General features: G+C 32.6%; 1 protein-coding gene across 1 annotated transcript in view; it reads right to left on the reverse strand.

The window, feature by feature from the left end:
* Positions 1–1206: 1206 nt before the first annotated feature.
* Positions 1207–8520, reverse strand: part of SLC9A2 (solute carrier family 9 member A2) — a 128546-nt gene continuing 121232 nt past the window's right edge. The window contains exon 12 of the mRNA XM_051984323.1: positions 1207–8520. This exon is cut by the window's right edge and continues 1400 nt beyond it. The gene's annotated coding sequence lies outside the window, so the exon portion shown is untranslated.

Below are 8520 nucleotides of genomic sequence, written 5' to 3' on the forward strand. Positions count from 1 at the left end.
TTCAAACTGTCTTAGGAGGGTTTATGTGGTGTTCATTTCTTCTGCTCTGAGGTGACATTCTGTTTTTGTTATTGTTGTTTGTTTATTTTGAGAAGGAAATTTAGAGAACAGAAGATTTTTCCATCCTATTCCACCATTTTCTTAGAATCCTCTCTGTAAATTATTAATTAATTAATTTATTTATTCATTCATATGGTGGGTGTGAGAAAACTGCAACAAATTGGCAATGAAAAATCATACAAAAGGAAAGGCATGAATACGAACAAAACAAGAGATTAGAGTGGTGATTCATCAAGATCAGTGTATGGATAATTTGTCTCACTGGTATCCTCCCAATTTCAAGAGATCTAGAGAAAGACCCAGAGAATAGTGTATTGAGAATATATGGAAAAATTTGGACTAGAGTCACAGAGAATGAGAAAGCATAGATAAGTGACCTTCCACATTGGAGGAAATACCCATATTAATGACATCATGGATCCATATAATATTGAAGTATAATATGAATAGGATAAACTTGAGTGAAGACCTCTCATGGGAATGTGACCTAGAACTATACTGTAATTGTGACTTGAGACTGCAATAAGTCAAAAAAAAGCTGCAGGTATCTTGGATGAACATTTCCCCTCCTTTTTCCCATATACACACACCTCTTAATTAGCATTTAAGTGCTGATTTTTAAAGGTGATGATGCCTTTGGAAATTCAAGTAACAGAATTCTCTCATCCAGAATATCTGCTTGTATAGTAGTTCTCTAGGAAAATATGAATTAAGAATTTGTTACTTATTAGCATTCTTTTGTTTCTAGGATAGATTTCTGCATTTAGAGTATAAGCCTGGATTTTCCCAGACAATGGGAGAAAAAGTGGGGGTGGGGAGAAGAGGAGGCTTTTGCATTTAGGGCCTATTTAATCTTGTGTTTTTCAATTTGTGCTTTGCATTCCTCCACTGATATTGGGAGTTGCCTTTTCTCCTGAGATCATAAGTCCTTTTGTTGTTCTTTTTACTTTGAGAGTATCTGATTTTAATTTGAATAAGGATCACTGTCCCACACAAAGTCTTCTTAAGTATTAATTACTGATTTGTCCTTTAGAGAAATTTTAAGATATCCTATGTCATCCCACAGGGAAAAATAGCACTTATAGATGTTAGGTAGAGAGTTGCTAGGTATATAGTATAATGCCCAACAAAATGAATAGGAGAAACTTTAGTGCAACAAAAATATTTTTATTTTAATATGTCTTGAACTTATTGATACACATATGTCAATCAACAGAAATGCCTCTTCCCAAAGCAATCTACACTTTAAAAAGTGATTCAGATATTAACTAACAATTACAATTAGAAAACCTGGCTAGATGGAAAGTAACTTTTGTGAGACCACATCTTTCTCAAAAATATCTTAATTTCCTTTTTAAAGAATAGGTTTCATCAAGGCTTTTAAGTAAGTCATGAACTTTGGAATTCAATAGCCTAGCCTTCTTTTTTGGAGTAGTAGCCCATGCTATGACAATTCTGAATTTACTTACTGAGGTACAAATTGAAAGAAACTAATGACTAGCGGCAACAAATATATCTATTCCTGACTTCTTGTTTTGGACTGTGTAGATGTTTATATTCATACTTGTAAGTATAATTTGTATAGTTTTGAGCTTTCTACAACATGTACCACAGATACTGCAGAGATTTTTGAACTTTACCATTTTTGGTTTTTATTGCAACCTCTAACAATATCTTTCTGCAGTTCTAAACTTTTGGTCTATATATCACTAAAACTAAGGCAATATCATTTTCCTATCTCTTTGGGATGAGTATTCATTTAGCAGTATTAAAGAATGACCTGAGTGACTTGAACATAAGAGGTTTATAAACAATTGTACATTTCCGTTCACTATATTTTAAGATTTAATTTTCTGAATAAAATTATTTTTAGATGTCTAATAGTAAAAGAAGCTGGTGGATTTATTATTAAAACCAATAAAGGAATTCCTCAAACTCTACTGAGTTTGTGTTTAAAAGTTGATTTTTTGTAATGTAATGTTCCCACAGAAACAATAGTATATATAATCAGGTTCCCAGGGTAGCACATAGGGTCCCATCTGACCCATAAGGAATTTGAGATATAGTAGATAAAAGAGTAACTGTTACATATAATCATTGTATTTAAAACTGGAAGAGACCATAAATACCAGTGGATAGCCATTTCCAGCTAGATGAGACTTTGGATGTTATTCAATTCATTCTCATTTTAGAGATAAGGAAACTGAGACTCAGAAAAAAGGAGTTGAGAACTCAAAGTAATTTGCCAAATCAGTGGCAGACAGAGCTAGAACTCAGGACTCCTCCTTTTCAATAAGCCACAGTTAACTACCCTATAGGGTAATGTTTCTTTACACAAGTGAATTTAGGATTCTAATTTGAGAGAACAGAAATACATCTTCCCTGACTCTTAAAATAGAAGTGCAGACACTTTTCCTATACTACTCTACCTGCCAGCTTCAAGCTATATATGCAGGTTCCATGACTTAAGGCAGAAGTTTTCATTCCAGAGGCATTCCAGGAACAAGGTTCTGAAGGGAGTATAACTTCTATGGAAAACAGCAGTAAGGAGGTCCCCTTGACCTTAGAGTGCTACTGTTCTAACAATCTGTCAATAATCCTCAAGTCTTCTGGCTTTAAAATCAGTGATCCCGAGGTCTCCCCAACCTTGGGAGTGCTCTTCTAACAATGTCAGTCAACAAACATTTCTGACTTTCAGATACATGATCTGCTGGTCAGTGATAACCAAATTCTTAAGACCACTCCTCAGTTCTTCCTCTGGGCCACAAAATTAGCATATCAGTGACATGAAGCACCTGATCTCTGTCTTTTTTCTATAAAATGATCTTGCTGCTGGTTCTTTACTAAAATTATTTTGGAATTGGCATTACAATTACAATAAACTTTGCCCCTTGACTTAAATATAGGATCAAATCTGCAAATTTTTGCAAAAAAATATTTTGAGACACCTCGTGACACCAGTCTGCAACCCCAACTTTTTGGGGTCTCTTCTGAACCTCAACAGTTCCATTGTACTCTATCTTATTCAGACCTCATCTAGATTATTGCCATCAGTTCAGATGATGACAGATTACTGCCATCAGCTTAAATTGCCACAGTTTAAAAAGGATACTAACAAGCTGGACAGTGTCCAGAGAAAGGCAATCACGATAATGAAAGGTCTTGAGTCCATGTTATAAGGAGATTAGTTGAAGGGAATTGGCATATTTAAAAGAAAAGAAACACCATACACCTAGACACCCACACCCACCCACACTTAGAGCTGTCTCAAAGTAGAATGGGCTGTCTCTTTGTTTCTTTACCTTGGAGTTTTTTCAGAAGTGACCAATTGAGTGTTCAACAGATTTCTTTAGGGATTGAATTGGATTAGCTGGCTTCTGAGGTCTCTTGTTCTGTGATTTTGTAGATGAGAGGGAACTTAATGGGTAGAGATGAAGGCTCTGGGTTAGGCATAAAAAATGGGGAAATGTGGGGATAATATCAAGCATCCAGGAGTTCCGAGTTAGGAGCCGTGTAGGTGTTAACTTCAGAAATATTTTTTCCTTCCCAGGCTGTATATCTTAGATCTCTTGTTTTTTTCCTCTCCTGGTACTAAAGGACTGGACTTTTTACTTACCTTTCAATTCCGGCTACCTATTGCTTTGACCATTGTTTTGCTCTCCTTGTACTTCTTTGGAAGAGATACTCTCAGTTTCTTTACTACTCTCCATCCTGGTAACATGCACAACAAGATTCTGGAATTATGCTGAAAGTGTTCATTGTTAATAACAATGGAAAAGTACTATTAAGGGGTTTTGAAAGCTTCTCTCTTCCCCATACCCCGATTTTCTAGAAAATTTTCATTTAGGTTTTAAAGTGCTGAAGGAATCTGTGGCTACACAAAGGAATCAGCCAAATTATAGCACATATAAAATATAATAAATCATAATTTCACAACCACTAATATTCAGTTATAAGATCCCATATAAATTATCAACCAGTTGAAGCTGGGATTTAGAAGAAAGACCTTGGATAATGTGCTATAAAATGCCTGTTGGTGGCAGGAAAGGGAGAAGAGAAGAAAGAGAGGGAGATAGAGAGAAGAGAGAGAGAGAGCGAAAGATAGGAATAGAAAGAGACAGAGACAGGCACAAAGAATGAGAGAGAGAGTACAAGAGAAGGAGGGAGGAAAGGAGGGAGGGAGGGGGAGAGATAGACAAGACAGACAGACATAAAAGAGACAAAAAGACCTCAAGACAATAATACAGAGCTTATCCAGAGAACAGAACAAATTGCATTTGTTATCTTCATATTTCAACTAATTATTCTATTATTCTTGCTCTAAATAATCTTGCAAGGCTTAGTTGTTTTTACCTTAGTTGAAGGTGTGTAATTAATGAATGTCCTCTAAATTTGGCAACCTGAGCAAAACACCATTCACCCTATTTAGGACTCTGGTGTATACAACAATTTCATATAATTTGAAACCTGCTATTTGCAATTTTAAAAATACAATTAAAGTTTTTTAAAATAAGATTTGGATAAAATAGACTTTTGGTGAGGGGGAAAAAAACCATTTTTTAAAAGTAAACTGATACTTTAAACACAATTTTAGGGGGAATGTTTAAATTACTTTATAATACAAACTATCTCAAGTATTTGGTAAGTATTCATTTAGATATAAACAATCAGTATATTAATTAGAAATATTTTATTCATTAAAGTAGAACCCCTAACACTCTATTCTGACATATTTTATTGCCCTACTTTGAATTATTTCATATAATTTAAAATAATAAAACTTTATCATGCACTCAGACTGCTTGATCCTATAGTGTAGTTTATGATATGTAAATGTCTTATCAAAATGAGAATCAATAACAATTGCAGTAATCATTTCATTGTGCCCAGAATTTGGTACAATTAAATTTAACATTTCATATATTTTGCTACAGAAATGAAAAATCTTTGAGGAAAAAAAAAGAACAATGAAATATCAGTTATTCTATTGAAGTTTCTATTAATTACAAAAATCTATTATATATATCTACAGAAGATAACTTATATTCACAACAAGGAATACAAGTCAGATAAGATTCTGAAATATCTTCTGAATGATCAAGAAAAGATGAAATTACAATCTATATAGTTTTTATGCAAAATATATTTTATTGTGATCTACTTATTTAAAAATTAAGCATGTCTGTATGGTGGATATGATCTTTTTTGTTTGTTATTTTGGCCAAAACCTGTGACTTCATTAGTGCAAGGAATTCCAGGTATGGAAACTCCCTATATATAATGCATATTTGTTGTTGTTATTCATTTGAATACAACTCTTCCTGAACCCACTGAGGTTTATTGGCATTGAATGGTTTGCCATTCCCTTCTCCAGCTCATTTTATAGATGAGGAACCAATGCAAACTAATTGTCTTGCCTAGCATGATATAACTAGTAAGTATCTGAGGCCAGATTTGAGTTCACAAAGGTGACTATTCCTGACTTCATCCCCATTGTTCTATCTACTGAGTCACTAGCTGCCCTAAAATGCACATTAGCAATTGCAATTTATACTCGTAAGAGAGTTTCCTGGGCCAAGGCAGGATTAAGTGGTCACATCACTAGGATGTATCAAAAGCAAGGACTCGAACCTAACCTAAGACTGAGTTCAACTCTCTATCCACCATCTTATGCTTCCTTTCAGATAGTTATGGTAACAATCTGGTAATCTGAACACCCCATTCTCTCACCATTAAAATAAACATGTTGATTTATAATTTGTTGTATCTGCACATGGTTTTATAAAATAGAACTCTTTTGATTAAAAAAACAAAAACAAAACTCTAAAGAATGAAAGAAGAAAAAATGAATGATATCAAACAACTAATTAACAAATTCAATAAATCTTATGGATGTTTAGTTTTATAATGTCAAATAATTTGGAAACTAAGGTACAATTCATAATGAATATTCAGCTTTCCTTGGTAATGACATAAAAAATAATAAGACATTAGAAACTGAATAAGGAGAGAATAAAAATGTCTTATAGGAATAAAACAAAATAATATATTCAACAGGAGAGGAAATCTGGTATAATCTTGTCTATAGTGAGAAGGGGAGGCCATACCTAGTTTCATCCAAACCTTGGCTGACAGTGTCAATTTGTACTTCCACTTAATCAAATAAAGCAAAGTCTTTAATCATTCTTTACAGAATATAGACAACTTCATTTTCCAATCAATACAAACATTGTGATTTTTACATCTGATATTGAAATACCAATTTCAATATAAATATACCTTGGATAGTGCAACAAATGCAAAATGTGCTTAAGTATTTAATAAATTAATGTGATTTTATACATTTTAATTCAAGGTTTTTAAAAGATAAATTAACAATCACCCTCCCTCACTCGGGTATCATTGTCCAGTTTCACTACAAAATATAATCTAAACTAAAACAAAAAGTCATCCCAGATAGCTGAGATCCTGAAGTTACCAAAGGCTAACTAATACAAAATATATAAATCTGCAAGATCTTAAGACCTAAAGAAAGCCATCTCAATGTGGCATCTTTGAATAAATTGTTTCAAAAAAAATAAAAACCTAATTTATACCTGTTTTCAGTTTTAAATTGCCTTAAAATGAGTCCTCATCATACGAGAAGGCCTGTCTACAATACAAGTTAACTTCTGTTACAACAATCTCCAGTCAGATTTTGTTACTGTTGTTCTTGTACTAAAAATTTGTTGTCCAATAATGCTTGAAATAAAATGAGCCATTACCTGAGCTATGACAATCTTTTTATTATGCAAATATTCTATTATGATGTTAATTATTTAAAGGGAGGTGTTATAATAAAGACTTATACTCTCTTTGCCTTAAACATTACTAAAATTCCCATATGATTACCAAAGACAACAATTGCAATCATAATGGCTGATAGGGGAAAGGAAAAAAAAAACAAAAGGCAAGCTTAGATAACTATCTCTTACTTTGTTTAAAACAGGGAACAATAACCATAAATATTAATTCAGTTTGACTAAACATATATTTACTATGTTCAAGGCACTGATTTTTTTTTCCAAATTACAGATTAAAAGGCATTTTAATTTGTCTTTGTAAAAATAAATTTACAAATGATATGCAAATTTATAATGTGAATATTATAAGTGAAACTTGAATTTTGGTAACAAATGAGTTATAAAGATTTCCCTGTTCCCTCCTTGTAATCTTACATGAAAATTGTGGTCAAAAATGGGGAACTGGTAAGGTCATTTTCCTTTTCTCCTTCACTTTCTATACATTTTAAATTATGACTTTATACTAAAATGAAAACTAGAACTTACTCTTGGCTTTAAAAAAAAAATTAACAAATCTTTTAAACTCAATTATATTATGCCTTCATCAAAATATAAACCACCTCTATTTTTCCTCTTTACAGAAAAATTTATGAATAGTTATTCTATATTTAAAGTTCTGGTGGGATTTATTTTTCATGTTGGTTTTTGGTAGAGTTTTTTGGTTTTGGATTTTGGCACGAGATCTAAAGTCAAAGTGGTTTAAAAACTGTTTCTTCACATAACTTGAGTTATCTACAAGACATCTCTAGAGGTTCAGAAACAAAGTGTGGGGCTGACAGACGTTTTTGTTCTGGTTTGGTCACATTGCCTCCAGTCTCATCCCTAATCATATTACAAGGGATTTGGGGTGCAGGATATGAGCAACAATGAAGAAGGCTTCTATATACAAATTAAAGATGAAAATCTTGGATTGAATCTTCTAATTAATTAACCATACCCATTTTCACATCTTTTCTCAATAATACAAATCAGTTCTTTGTAGCCTTTTCAGTTTTTACCAATGTGAAAAACAGGAAAACTGTCAGAATTTCAATTTTATATGTGGATATAATTAATTAGTCTAAATCTTAATGCCAATGAAGTTTTAAAAGGGTGTTATTTGGAAGGAAAAAAGGGAAGGCTAAGGCAAAGTTATGTTACAAGGAATAATGAATCAAATTAATTATTTTAATTAAATTTCACAGATCCTTAACTTTATGCTACACTTTAAATTACTCATATACCTAGGGTTCAATTTAAATTAAAAAAAAAAAGGATTGAGTATAATTGCATTTGCTTTATATATAACCATCTTTAGGTTACTATTTTTTTAAGTAGATATAGCAGGTTATTTTAAATTCTCACATGAACATGTCTTCTGTTCTACAAATCAATAAATAACCATGAGAATTCTTTCATTGTCATAAATTTTTGGAAGATGCTTTTTCTTCTCAACTAATGACCTGGATTCAATGCCTTACAGTCCCCAAAAGGGAAATTCTACCTGAAGAGGGGGTAATGAGTAGGCATGGATCTAGGACTGCCTGCGTCCTTCCTAATATTGCACAGTATAATTTATCAACCAATACAATGTAAACACATGGAACTCTGAGATGCTCTGCTGCCTCCCACACCGCTT

This window comes from Antechinus flavipes, chromosome 3 (assembly GCF_016432865.1).
Source record: "Antechinus flavipes isolate AdamAnt ecotype Samford, QLD, Australia chromosome 3, AdamAnt_v2, whole genome shotgun sequence".
Lineage (NCBI taxonomy): Eukaryota > Metazoa > Chordata > Mammalia > Dasyuromorphia > Dasyuridae > Antechinus > Antechinus flavipes.